Source organism: Macaca fascicularis, chromosome 7, assembly GCF_037993035.2.
Source record: "Macaca fascicularis isolate 582-1 chromosome 7, T2T-MFA8v1.1".
In the NCBI taxonomy this organism is placed as follows: Eukaryota; Metazoa; Chordata; class Mammalia; order Primates; family Cercopithecidae; genus Macaca; species Macaca fascicularis.
The window spans coordinates 84,802,766-84,817,262 of NC_088381.1; the positions used below are offsets into that span (position 1 = coordinate 84,802,766).

Below are 14,497 nucleotides of genomic sequence, written 5' to 3' on the forward strand. Positions count from 1 at the left end.
TGGGCTCAAGCGATCCTCCCACCTTGCCCTCCCAAAGTGCTGGGATGACAGGCGTGGGCTGCTGTGCCTGACTTATTTATTATTATTATTTTTAACATAGTGTGCACCAGAATTCATGTGGAGAGCTAGTCCCAGGGTTTCTGATTCAGTAGGTCTGTGGTGGGACCTGACCATTTACATTTTTTAGAAGTTACCAGGTGAAGTTGATGCTATTGATCTGGGGCCCACATCTGGAACCATTATAAAGCATTATGTTGCTGATAAGTAGAGTTTTTAGTGACTCATATATATATATATATATACACACACACACACATACATATATACACACACACACATACACGTATATATATACACATACCTTTTTGTCATAAAAACCAAGTGTTTTTCAAATGTAAATTGTGATTGGGGGTTTAGAGAATGTTATGATTACAGAGTGGTCCCCACATGCCTGTGATCCTAATTATACCTCTAGGAATCATTATGGGAAATCTCATAGATGTAAGGAGCTGGCTAATTACTTCTAGAGGTGATAATTGCAGTTTAGTAGAATCCAATGGTAATTGTCTTGCAGTTTTACTGAAGTTTGTATTGCTTCTTTTTTGTGGTTGGAAGTCTTACAGAAGTGGGGAAAAGATCGCAGTTTGCTAGGTTAGTTGTGAAATGTTCTGTAGACCCTCAGAGTATGAGCAATTTAAAGTAACTTGAGGATTTTGAAACACTCAGTTGACTAATTCTATTATGTGACATAATCTACATTATGGTGATTAAAATCTATATCCAGCCCTTACTTTGATGATTTCTATGGTTGAGATAGTAATAGTTGCATTTATGGTAAAAATATGAGTCACTATTTCAGACTTCAGAACTTTCTCCAGAAGAGCTCTGTTCCCACAGTTATTTTTAGTTGTATTTGCTTTACATGCTTATATATGTGTTTTGGGGGCTAACATCAAGAATCATTTCTGTGTAATCAGAATATGTATTAACTGTGGTGTTGATACTACAGAATAGTTATCTGGACGTTATATCCATCTGTAAAAGCTCAGAGAGACAAAAAGTGTTTTTTCCTTTTTTTAAACCCTTAGTATTACATATGGATGTGCTGAGTTCATTTTGAGTTCTACCACACAGTAAAGTAATATTGTTTTATTCATTCATTCATTCATTCATTCATTCATTCATTCATTCATTGAGGCAGAGTCTTGCTGTGTTGCCCAGGCTGAAGTGAGTGGTACAATCACAGGTCACTGGAACCTCTGCCTCCCAGGCCCAAGCCATCCTCCCACCTCCTCCTCCTGAGTAGCTGGGACCACAGGCATATGCCACCATGCCCAGCTAATTTTTGTATTTTTGATAGAGACAGGGTTTTACCATGTTGCCCATGTTGGTCTCGAATTCCTGGGCTAAAGCGATCCATCCCGCTGAGACTCACAATGTATTAGGATTACGGGTCTCAGCAACTTTACCCGACCCAATATTGTTTGTTAAAATTTTTTTATTTATTTACTTCTCTTTTGCTTTTCTGTTTTTCTTTTAATTTTTAAATTTCTATTTTTTTCAATATTGTTTTTTAAGAGTTTACTTACCTGACACCTGCAGCCTAATCTTTGCCATATCTCCCAAAATGTTCTGTGAGTGCCAATATAGTGGTATGTTAATATATATTTGTTTTGTGGGGATTTCAAGGTTTGGGGGAAGCCAGGTTCAAAATGTCTTTTACCAAAGGACTTCTTGGAGCCTTAATGCTATTTTCTATTTTTCCCAAATTTGTTTAGTAATGTTCCTGACAGCATCTCAGAGGATGGTGTCCTCTGGCTTACTCTCTGGGAAATGCTGTTCTGTTGGAAATCCAGAGTTCTGAGTGATTCCCATGTGTTTTCTTCTGCAGAGTAGGAAATGCTAAAGTGACCTCTTAGTGGGCAGATGTTGCAGGTCTCCTTTTGACAGATTGTTACAAAGTTGATCACAAATATACTATTATAGTGAGTGGCAGTCCCAGGTTGGGTGTGAAGCAGAGTTGTTTAGAATTGTGCCCTGTTTTATTTTGTTACCTTTAGAGCTTCTCTAGACTGTTTTGGCTTAGGCAGTGAAATTGCTATAAAAAGTACTTCTCTTGACATAAAACCTCATGGTCAGTTTTGGAAGTTGAATGTTAGGTAACCCAACCAAATACTTATGTATACAAAATAAACACAAGGCTGAAAAATACTAAACTTTTAACCTTTGTGTCTCTTGCTCACCACACCAGCCTTTTACTTGTTACCAGGCCATAGTTCTTTTGTTTTTCATAGGTGAATGTCAAAATGTCTTTTTAATGAAGCCCTTACTGACTGGGGAGAAAAGACATAAGTATTGTGCTTCAGTTTATGTGGTGGTTTATAAAATTGTGTATGTTGACTCAGTATTCCCATAAGCATGGGAAAAGGAAGACAGGTTATTTTTTTGTTCAGAATCTTATTTGAGAGAGAAAAAAGATCAAGGAAAATATTTGCACAAAAATCTGTAAATTCAGGATAAATGTATGAAAACATTTAAAACTGTGATTATAAAATGGATCAGCATAGCTTTTCAACTTTTTGTTGTAAGAATCCCAAGAATGTAAGTTTGCGATCTTAGTATACCACCTAGAAGCGAGACAAATGCATGAAGTTATGAATCATGCCATGCTTACCAAGTCTTTTTATTTTTCACGTTTTTTTTTTAACTCTTTCAATTCTCTTAGTAACTTAAAAAGAGGGTATTACTAATATCTGCATTTTGTAGATGAGGTAACTGGAGGTAGGTAATTTGTCCAAGGTCACAGGTGGCATAGCAAGGATTAAAACCAGACAGTCTGGCTGCCAGCACCCAACCAAGAGGAGCTGAGAGCAAGACACAGGGCAGAACGATGTTGGTCAGGCTGGTTTTCTGTTCAGTTAACACGGAATGCAGGCTGTAACCTTAATTCTAGAACATTACTGAGAAAGCCTTCCAAAGCGGTAGGTTTTTTTTTTAGCATGACCCTGACTTTTAGCAAGAATTTGTGATTTAAAGGCAACATGGTGCTCTAAGAAGCTTCTGTTCATTCTTATGGAGGGACTGGTAGTTGAGCTAAATAGTGAAATCCTGGAGCACACAGCCTTTAGGGCAGCTTCTGACCTATTTCTATGGTCAGAAAAGACACTTGTCTTTCGCTGCTGCCCACAGCCTCCAGTTATTCACCTTCAGAATTTCCTAGGCTATGATCACATTCAGATGAGAGATCTGTTTTGTTTTTTCCAGGGTAGGAGGAAGGGAGTCACCACCTATACTAAGCAGTCTAGTCTTCTGTATATAAATGAGCAAGGTTGGGGAGCCAAATTTGTGAACCTTGTGTAACCCTGAGATTCTCCAAGAGAATCCAAGAGAATGTCAGGATTACACATGGCGGTAAAGTGGTCTCATGTTAGTTGTCTCCACAGCTCTCATCAGAAGCAGACACAGATACTTTTTGTAGGAAAGCACCTCTAACTTAAGCCTGTAGGATTCCCAATGATTAAAAGCAGGCAACTATGAATTCAGTGAAATCACAGCATTCAGGTAGTTAACCCAACAATTTGAGAATTGTCAGAAACAATTAATAATCCCAAAGATTATAGGTTTTGGAATTATCAGATACAGAACACAGACTTCAATTATTAGAATTGTGAGAAAATAGTTACTTGTAGAATCTAATATTTATTAAAAAAAAAGATGGACTTATAAAATTGAGCGAGCAGTAAGACCACCAGGAATGATGAGGAAGACCTGAAAGGAAAATGGATGAAATAGAACTTACAGAAATAAAATATATAGCTGGGTATGATGGCTCACACCTGTAATCCCAGAACTTTTTGGGAGGTTGAGGTGGGAAGAAGGCATGAGCCCAGGAGTTGGAGAGGAGCCTGGGAAACATGGTGAGAACTCGTTTCTACAAAAAATACCCCACCACCACCACAAAAAAAAAAAAAAAAAAAAAAAAGGCTGGGTATTGGGCACCTGCCTATAGTCCCAGGTACTCAGGAGGCTGAGGTGGGAGGATCACTTGAGCCCAGGAGGCCGAGGCTGCAGGTTCATGCCCCTGCAGTCCAGCCTGGGTGACGGAGTGAGACTCTGTCTCAGAATAGAATGAAATAAGGAAATAAAAAATGTAATTGTTGAAATAAGAGACTCAGTGGATGGATTAGCCACCAGAAGAAAAAATTAATTGGTTAGATGATTATCTCGAAAAAGTAAGTCAGTATGTTACACAGAGAGACATGGGAATAAATGATAGGGCAGAAGATGGTGAGATTGGGGAGGGGGAGAGGGAGATCAGAATGAGGTCTAAAATATGTCTTAGATGAATTCTAGGAGGAGATACTAAAATTATATTAGAAAGTGAGAGAAATAGAAGTTCCAAAGGATAGAAGGAAGACCACGTAAGTCAGTCACAACAAATGCAAATGGACTAAAGTTACCAGTTAGACAGATGGAACTAATAAAACAATATCCAGCTGTTTTGATACATCATATTTAAAATAAGAGGATGTGAAAAGATTGAAAGTTTTTATAAAGGAGAGAGAGTGATAAAGATATGCCAGTATAAATTAACCAAAAACAAGTGATGGAGCTTCAGTATCAAACAAAATAGGGTTTTGGTACAGAAAGCATTAGTAAGAACTTGATGCTAAATGACTGTTAATTAGGAGGATGTAGCAATTTTCATATTTTATGTACCTATCAAAATAGCCGCAAAATACAGAGGAAAATCTGATAAAACCACAGGGAGAAATTTACAAGTCTGCCATTGTATTTGGAGATTTCAACATACCCTGCTTACCATAAGTAAGTTACACAGAATGCCCATATATAGATTTGAATAACCTATAAATGAAAATGATATAATGGACAAATATAGACCTCTGTACCCAATAATTAGATATTCTATACTCTTCTCGAGCATATGTGGACTGTGGGAGAAACATTAATTATATATTAATCCATAAAGCAAGTCAGAATATTTAAAAACAATTGGTACCATCCATACCATACAATTTATAATTTAAATAAGAAATTAAGGTTAGAAGGCAATAATGAAGAGATTAACCAAAAGCTACATGAATTTGGAAATTTAACACCCTTGTAATTCATGGTTTAAAAAATCCAGTGAAATTTTAGAATGCTTAGAATTGAACCATAGTTAGAATACTACTATCTACTCCTCTCTACTAACTACTCCTCTCTCGCGCCCTCTGCGTCCCTCTTCCTATCTGGAACATTCAAGAAGCTAATTGTTTTCAGTGAAGAACACCTCAAATACTGAAAAGCAGAAACAGAACAGATGTCATTCTCTGATCGTAGTTAAATCTATAAGTTAGTAACAAAACCAGAAAACAAATGTTGATTTGTGGAATTTTAAAATTCATGCAAACAGCCGTTAGGTCAAACAGGTATTTGGAATTAAAACTGTAGAATATCTAGAGAATAGCAATAAGGCAATCATTACTTATTAGAGACTAGAGGAGAGCTCAGAGGAATGTTCATTGCCTTAAAATCCTTGTCATTAAGAAAAGAATGAAAATGAATGAAACCTCTAACTCATTCTTAGAAAGAATGATCAAAAAACCTGAAGGAAAGCAGAATGGGGAAATTATTAAAGATATACAAGCAGAAATCAGTGAGTTAGAAGAATAGAAGGGGCTAAATCCCCAGTACAGTAAAGCCGCTGCAGAAACATTTCTTTAAACTGGGCTTTGAGTACCTTGCTACTGATAATTGAGAATGGGAAAGGCCAACATTCTTATTTTCTCTTCATGTTTTGGGTGGTGGGCAGTAGGGTTTGGAAGTGACTGCTTCACAATCATTTGGGAGCTTCAGGGTATATGTACTTTGTATATACAGTTTGTTTCTGAATCTTTTATTTTTGTCCTTTTAGTGAAAATACGGACTGATTGAAAAATGCTTTTTCATTAAGTTAAGAAAAGCGTGTTTCTACACATTTTATATCTTAGTTTTTTGGCTGCATTATGGCTGGGCTTTACTATTTTAAAGAGCTCTTAGAAGTTGCGAAAGGTGACCCTGTATAAAATGGGAGAAGTGGCCAGGCATGGTGGCTCACACCTGTAATCCCAGCACTTTGGGAGGCCAAGTTGGGTGGATTACATGAGGTCAGGAGTTTGAGACCAGCCTAGACAACATGGTGGAACCCTATCTCTACTAAAAATGTAAAAAATTAGCTGGACATGGTGGCAGGTGTCTGTAATCCCAGTTGCTGGGGAGGCTGAGGCATGAGAATAGCTTGAATCTGGGAGGTGGAGGTTGCAGTGAGCCGAGATCACCCCATTGCACTCCAGCCTGGGTGACAGAGTGAGATTTCATCTCAATTAAAAACCTCAATGAGCCTGTTAAGCAAAAGGAAAATGGAACTTACCTGTAATTAGAAGTTAACCAGAAGCTTTCAAAAATATATTAGTTGACAAGGAAGTCATGAAAAAGAGGAAAATCATTTATGTGATCCCTAATAGTAAAATATGTCAAAACCAAGGTAAAATTAGAAATAGAGACATTTTCTAAATGAAATTCAAGGCTGCCAGAATAGAAGGACAGTATCAATATAATATAATCTCTTTTCCATTAATGTTTAAAACTTGTCCTATACTGACCTATAAATTTGCCCCACTGATGAAAAGGATTCTGAAAATCGGGATACAGATACTGTGGGAAGAATGATAAAATTGAACTTAATTGCAGCAACAGTCTAGTCCCTGGACCAGGCCCAAAAAAACAAAACAGAAGCATACTCAACTAGGATTAACAATTCAGTTAGCAAGGGGCCAGGAGGCCTATTGTAATTGAGTGGTTTTCAGTCTCTGGAATACGTGGAATTACCTAGAAGCTTTTCCACACCCAGACTTTTCAGATGTTCTCATTTGTTAGGCCTGAGCCAAGGCCCAATTCTGTATTTCTACTTGTTCATTTCCTGTAGGTAATTCTGATACATACAAAGACTAACACTAAGAACAATTCCTTGAATATAGTGGCAACCTCTACCTGGAATAGTCCAAATTCTAATTACCCTGATTCCTCCACCAACAGTTCCCAAACTGGTGTACTAGAAAGTCTTGTGAATGCTCTTTGGGAAAAAAAAAAAAAACAAAAAACTCATGGCCATATAAATTCGTTGTTCTGAGGGGTCCCGTTGAATTTACCAAGCATTTCAAAAATTGATTTGTTAATCAATAATTGCAATGTGCTGGGATTACAGAAGTGAGCCACCATGCCCAGCCTTCCATAAGGCATTTAAAGGCACTTCCAAAGGTAGAATCAACAGACTTGCCAAAAGTCAGTGGCAAGATCTCTAGACTCAGACTTGCCTTTAAGTTCCAAACCCCGGCAACCCAAAGCCAATCAATTGTCCTCCCAGAAGGACATCAGATAGCAATTAACACATGGTCTTCGAATTCTCCAGATCAGCTCCAAAATGATATATACTAGTAACAGGGGAAACATTGTGAACTGAAGTCTTTAACAGATAACATTAATCAAAAACATTTCTCCAGGTAAATGATTACATATAAAATACATTTCTCACCAACAAAAGCCTCTATAAATTTCAGACTGATCTGATGACAATTTAACTTACTTTTAAAATGCATAATTATGTCAAATAAATGCCACTACAAAGGCCTGAATACAATCTCTGAGTCTCAGGTCCTCCCAATCTTCTCAATTTCACATTTGATTATACATATATTTGAGAGAACATCACTCATTATTTGTTTCAGGAGTATTATTGAAATATTATCCGATATTTCAGATATTATCAAAACTAGTTGACTGGAAGTCAGTGCTACTCTTTCTACTAAAAGAGTAGGATCCTCATCAGTAGACAGAGACATATAAGAATATTCATACTACATCTCCGAAGTGTCAGTATCAGGCAGTGGCTTCAAAGCCAAAGTGGTGGTTGAATATAAAGTGGAATTTTAATTGGCGAATGAGGCAGGTAATGAGAAATGCTGATTCAATAACAACATGAAGTCCAGGAAAGCCTGTGGTTGTGAAGAATGTTGAGCCATAGAGTCCACAGAGATAGGAAAGGGGGCCTCGAAATATGCAGAGACTTGTAGAAGGGTAAAGTAAATACCTGAGGTAATTGTGATGGGTAGTGCTTGAAGTATTTGCTTTTGACTACTTTCTATTAGGCTGTCTACAACCTTGGAAGTTTCTTGAGAGCAAGAATCAAGTCTTTTACAGCTTCCAGCATGCTTCTGTGTACACAACAGGTCCTCAATGAATAATTTGTTACCCTACTTTGTCATAAAATATAGGACATGCTTAGCTATACAGCATGATGTGATTTGATCATACCCAAACTACAAGTGGAGAATAGCAGCATTGAATCTGTTTAAAAACAACACTCCCTATATGCTTTCACCTTCATAATATATTTGTTTGAATATTGGTTCTACCCATATGTTTTTAGGTAATAGTACGATCTGTGGTGTGCCTAAGTAAAACTATGCCAAGAATTTTATGGGGCCAAGCAAATGCACTGCTCCTAGTTTTGATTAAGATTTTAGATGTTCGGAAATATAAATTCAGATATTGGACAGTGAGGGTTTTATTTTGGAGGATGGAGGAGATTGAAGTGTTGGGGTAAGACTGCTAGGCTCTTTGAGACTTGTGTATGGGGTGGGGAGAATATACAAGTTTACCAAATCTTGTAAATTCTCACAGTGCTTAGTTTTGTGACTGCACAAAAACTGGCATTGTTTTTCCTAGGTTTCAGTGGAGAAATGTAAGCTGTGAGTTTAACATCCTGTTTACTGTGTTTTGGTCAGGATTTTGCAAGTTTTTGTGGAGAAAATTATATTGCTTTTTTATCCTGTTTGTAATGTATATGTATATCAGTATGCTTCCTTGTGTTTTATTGTGGTAAAATTGTATCTTGCATATAGATAAATAAGACTATTAGTGTAGATTTAAAACAATCTTTACTCTGAGGTGGCAGCCTTGTCCAATGAACCGTATGTTTAAGCCTTGTATATATATCACACTAGAGCCCAGCATGGTGGCATGCACCTGTAATCTCAGCCACTTGGGAGGCTGAGGCAGGAGGATTGCTTGAACCTAGGAGTTTCAGACCAGCCTGGGCTACATAATGAGATCCCATCTCAGTCAGTCAATCAATCAATCAGTTACACAAAAAACATCAAGATCTTTCTTGCTCTTTTAGAATGTCTTTCCCAGACATTCTAACAAATGTCTCGGTGCCTAAAACAATGAAAAGGGTTTATGACAGAGTTACAGCAGTCATCAGAGAAAGAAAAGTCCTGGACAGATTGCAAATATATACCAGTTGTGAATTCCTATGACTGCAGTTGAAATCCAGCGTTATTTTTATACAGTCTTTTTGGGTGTATCTGTGTTTAATAACTTGTTTTCAAATTTAGAAGACTGTAGCTATGGATTCTTCTTATAGAACTTGACCTTGAGGGGCTCACAGTTTAATGGAACAGAGAACTAGAAACCAAGAATTAAATGCAGAGAGTGAGGTTTTGCAATACAGGGTGTATACAGGGTGCAGAGAAGCGCTGTGGCACCATATTCTGGCCTCATCTTCTACTGCTCTAGACTTCCTGAAATGCCATTTCCTGACCCTAGCTGGACCTCTCTCTGTAGGTGCCATTCTCTCTCCTTGGAACCCTTTTCCACACCTTCAGTGCCTGGCAAAGTTCTATTTCTTTGGAAGCTTCTTGACGCCGGCCTCTAGCTCATCCAAATAATTGATTTGTCTATATCTCTGTTATTTTTTTTATAAATAATTACCATCAATTCTTATTATTTGCAGTAGTAATATTCTATAAAGTTGGTTGGAACACTGAATTAATCAAACACCAAACCTTTGTTTCCAGGGTAAATATATACATATATACATATCTCACTTAGGTTATAATCTTAATTCCTAAAAACAACTCATCCTGGTAGATTGAATTTTCTTTATTTCCAAAAGAATAAAGGAAATACAGAAGTGTTAAGTGACTTACCTGAAGCCATTCTGCTAACAGGTGCCAGAGTTATGATTCAGATCCCATCCATTTGGCCCCAGAGCCACAGCATCTTACACTACCCTGCGCTGTCCTCTACTGTCTCAGTCCTCAGGTCATCTTTGTATGAGAGTTGAAACAGGAAGACCAAGGGTCACATTATTTGACCTTAGCTTGGGACGTGTGCAAGGAGTGACAGAGTTTTCACTACTGTGTGTCTATCCAGGAGTCACCTTGAAAGCTCCACAAGTTTTAATTTGGGGATTACAAAGACATTTTAGCAAGTATGCAAATTTGCAAATATGGGATTTACAAATAATGAGGGTCAACTATATTTGTGAGTGATTGCTGGGGTCTGTTTCATGGTAATCCCTTCCCCCAGTAGTGTGCAATGTTTCTTTAGCTTCTTTGATAGTTTATTTATTCATTCATGTATTTATTATGTACTTACTATAAGCCAGGCTCTGCTTTAATCTGTGATGAACAAGCTGGAGATTAAGGTCCTGCCCTGTGGATTTTATATAAGAGTAGGAAAGACAGATAGCTAAGTCTGGAGCTCAGCAGGTGAGGCCCAGGTTGGAATTATAGATTCACTTGACCAAGGTGAAACCTGGTGTGTGCCCTCCTACTACACATCCGCAGACATACTTCCAGAACATTTCTGTTCTATTCTTGTGTATAAACTCTTCCTTTTGAGCCTCTGTTCATTGACACATGTCAACATCTACTTGTCTTTTGTTGATTTTGAGGCCACTTGCCCATGTAACTGGCAGGACATTGAAGAAGAATCATACCGACCTGGTTCTTCTACCTACCAGCTGAGTTACTTTGGTCAAGCTCTTGGACTTCTGAGCCTGTTTCCTAATTTCAAAGGTGGTGATATGATGTGTTAGGCCCTGGTGGGTTGCAAGGAAGAGGTACACACATATGACCTTTGGTGATGAGGGCCGAATGTTAACTTGGATGGAAAGCCACCCAAGCAGCCATATTGTTGCTGGCCCTAGTACTTTCAAAACCTCACAGAACACTAATTTAGCAGTATTTAGGATAGGATTTGAGCTCTGAAGAACTATAGTGTGGTTATTTGTTCATATGTCTGTTTTCCATACTAGACCATGAGCTCCATGAGGGCAGGGTCTACAGTTTCATCTTTCTATCCTAGGCACTCAGTTCAGCGCCTGACACATACTAAAGAGACACAAATGTTTCAAAAGTTGAGGAATTTTCAACTCTTCCTGAAAGAATAGGAAGATATAAAAGCTTCTCAGAGAAGGTATTATTTAAGCTTGCTTGATTGATTGCTTGCTTGCTTGCTTGCTTGCTTTCTTTCTTTCTTTCTTTCTTTCTTTCTTTCTTTCTTTCTTTCTTTCTTTCTCTCTTTCTTTCTTTTGAGATGAAGTCTTACTCTGTCACCCAAGATGGAGTGCAATGGCGTGGTCTCAGCTCACTGCAACCTCCACCTCCCAGGTTCAAGCAATTATCCTGCCTCAGCCTGCCGAGTAACTGAGATTACTAGCCTCCACCATTATGCCAAGCTATTTTTTGTATTTGTAGTAGAGACAGGGTTTCACCATGTTGAAGTAGTTCAAGACTGCAGGCTGGTGTTGAACTACTGACCTCAGGAGATCTGCCTGCCTTGGCCTCCCAAAATGCTGGGATTACAGGCATGAGCTACCATGCCCAGACTATTTAAGCTGATTCTTTAAGGGTGAGTAGAAATTTTTTCCAGATGACTAAAATCTTGAGACATTATTCCAAGCAGAGAACAGCAGGTGAAAAGACACAGGGATATAGAGATGTTGAAGTTTAGCAAACACTGCTAGATTAAGAAAACAAAAAGGAAACAATCAAAATCAAAACTTAACATTAAAAATCACCAAAAAAAACTATGAATGGGCTTGGCAAGACGTCACGTCACAATTGAGTTAACTATCACTCAGTAATGGATGTAAGTTTTAGGGAAAAAACATAACATTCTCAGGTTGTTGGCGGAGTATCTAGAACAATTTAGAAATACAGGTATTGAATTCTGGGAGTAATTACACTGTAGTGAAATCATTTCCTTCTCTGCGTATGAAGCATGTATGTGTCGCACTCTGTTCAAGGTGCTGAAAATCAGACTCTTCTCAAGGAGGTCATGAGCAATGAAGGGAGATGGATAGGTGAGCAACTGATTATCATGTGACAAGTGAGGTAATAGAGATGTGACTAAAATGCTATCTAAAGAAGAAGAAAGGAATTACTTGTAATATGTGGAGTGCTGGGGAAATATTTCTGAAATGAAGCTGGCCGGGCCTGATGGCTCACACTTGTGATACTGGCACTTTGGGAGATGGAAGTGAGGGGATCCAGGAGGATCTAGGAGTTCAAGACCAGCCTGGTCAACAGAGCAAGACCCTGCCATCTCTATATTTGAAAAATAATTAAATGTTTTTAACAAAGTGATATTTGAGCACTCTGGACACCATACAAATGTGGGACAGACAGAAGGAATATATGCAGCTTAATTTGAGTTAGCATTTTTTGAAATTTTATATTGTAGAAGTATACATATTTACTGTTGTGGAATTAGAAAGAATTGACAGGCAAGGAGGGCGGTCTACAAAGCACTCCATAGATCCATCATACTGAGACAATGCTTAATGCTTTGATGGATTTATTTAAACTTTCTGTGTACATTCATGTATTGTATGCATACATGTGCATGGTTAAATAGAACATGTTCTCCTTGGTGTTCTGTTTATCCATTTATTGTTATGAAGTAAGTCCCCAAAGAGTACGTTTGCTTTGGCCGAGAGAGTCTTTTGCTACATACTGCTGTACTTAATGAAAACTAAAAAAGGGGCTAACTTTTCAGCCTTGTGACCTTGTGGTGATTCAAGCAGAGGCTTCATCAAAGGCAGATTCAGAAATGAACTTGGTGTGTGCAGGTGGTTGTGCTTGACACTATTGTTTGTAACAGTATGATAGGGATGACTTCAGTGTCCACCAACAGGAACTGGTTAAGTAAACTGTGGTCCATACAAATGATGCATACTGTGCAGCTGAAAAGAAGAATGAGAAAGACTCTGCACTCATGTAGAAGAACTCAGATTGATGGTGTGTGTGTTTTAAAAGGAAGAAGGAATGGTATCATATGTGTGGTATGCTACTTTTTGTGTTGAGAGAGAAGAGTAGAATAAGAATATACATGTGTATTTGGAAAGATAAATTCTGAAATGATATATAAGAAACCAATTAAAAGTGTTTGGCTGTGGAAGGAGAATAAGACTCTGAATGGGATTTTGCCACATACTTTTATAGATAGTTACATTTAGAAATTTTCTGAACGATATGTACACATGACCCTTTTAAAAATAAGCGAATGAAGGAATGAAGTAGGATTATGAGAAAGAGATAAGAAAAAAGGATCTAAGGGGCTGCCTATCTTTTTAGTACCCAGTGAATACTAGTATGTAACAATAGCAGCAAAAATTGGAAGAGTAACCCCAGGAGGGTAGGGAGTCAGCCTTTCCTTTGTCCTTTCCTCAATTTCATATATTAACATATATTCTGAGAACAGTAAAACAATTTGAAATAAAAATGCCTCCAGATCTCTTAAAATAAAAGGAAGATGGGCAGCTTTATGTAGTGCACTTCCCACAAATTGGCTGGTTTCCCTCAAGAGGCAGGAGTTCTAGCCTACTTGGGATACATACGGGAGGAAAAATAAGAAAAAGAAAAGAGATTTAAAGATAAATAAATGAAAATAACACTTCTCCCTGATTATAAAGGAAATCACATTCTTTTTGTAATAATTTGGATGACAAATATTAAGAAAAATCTTTAATTTGCCACTCAAAACATTCTGGTTTGTTGTTTTTTATACTTTTTATACATGTAAATATTTTCAAAAGTAGAATCATATTAGATAGTCTTTTGCCACTTACTATATTTTGGGCATACTTCTGTGACAGGAAATATATCCTAGCATCATCATTTTTAATAGCTGGATGTATATTAAGTTTATCATTGCCGCCGCAGAGGTGAATTTTTGTATATATACATTTTAATGGAGTCGAGCAAGCATTTTTGGACTGAATTCATAGAAGTAGAATTTCTGGAGGGTAATAATTTTGAGGGTCTTTAATAGAAATTTTCAAATTATCTTCCAGGAAAAATGTCTCAGTTTATACTCCCACCAACAGGAACAGAGCTCCAGGTTCCCCCTTCCATTTGTCATCTTTGGGCCTTTATACAGAAAATATCATTGTTTTCATGACATTTCTTTGATTTCTAGTGCTTTTGAATCTTCGTTGTATACCTATTGGCCATTTTTATTTTTGTGAGAAGTGACTGTTTCTCCATTGCCCATTTTCTGTTGAAAATCATTTGTTTTTGTTTTTCTGAGTAATTTAAAATATTTCTTTACAGACTAAAGATACAATCCTTTTATTTGTCATTGAGGTTACTAAAACTTTCTCCCA

General features: G+C 37.5%; 1 protein-coding gene across 1 annotated transcript in view; it reads left to right on the forward strand.

Annotated features, from left to right (window-relative positions):
- Positions 1-14,497, forward strand: part of LOC102141490 (golgin subfamily A member 8C-like) — a 31,571-nt gene that overhangs the window by 3,122 nt on the left and 13,952 nt on the right.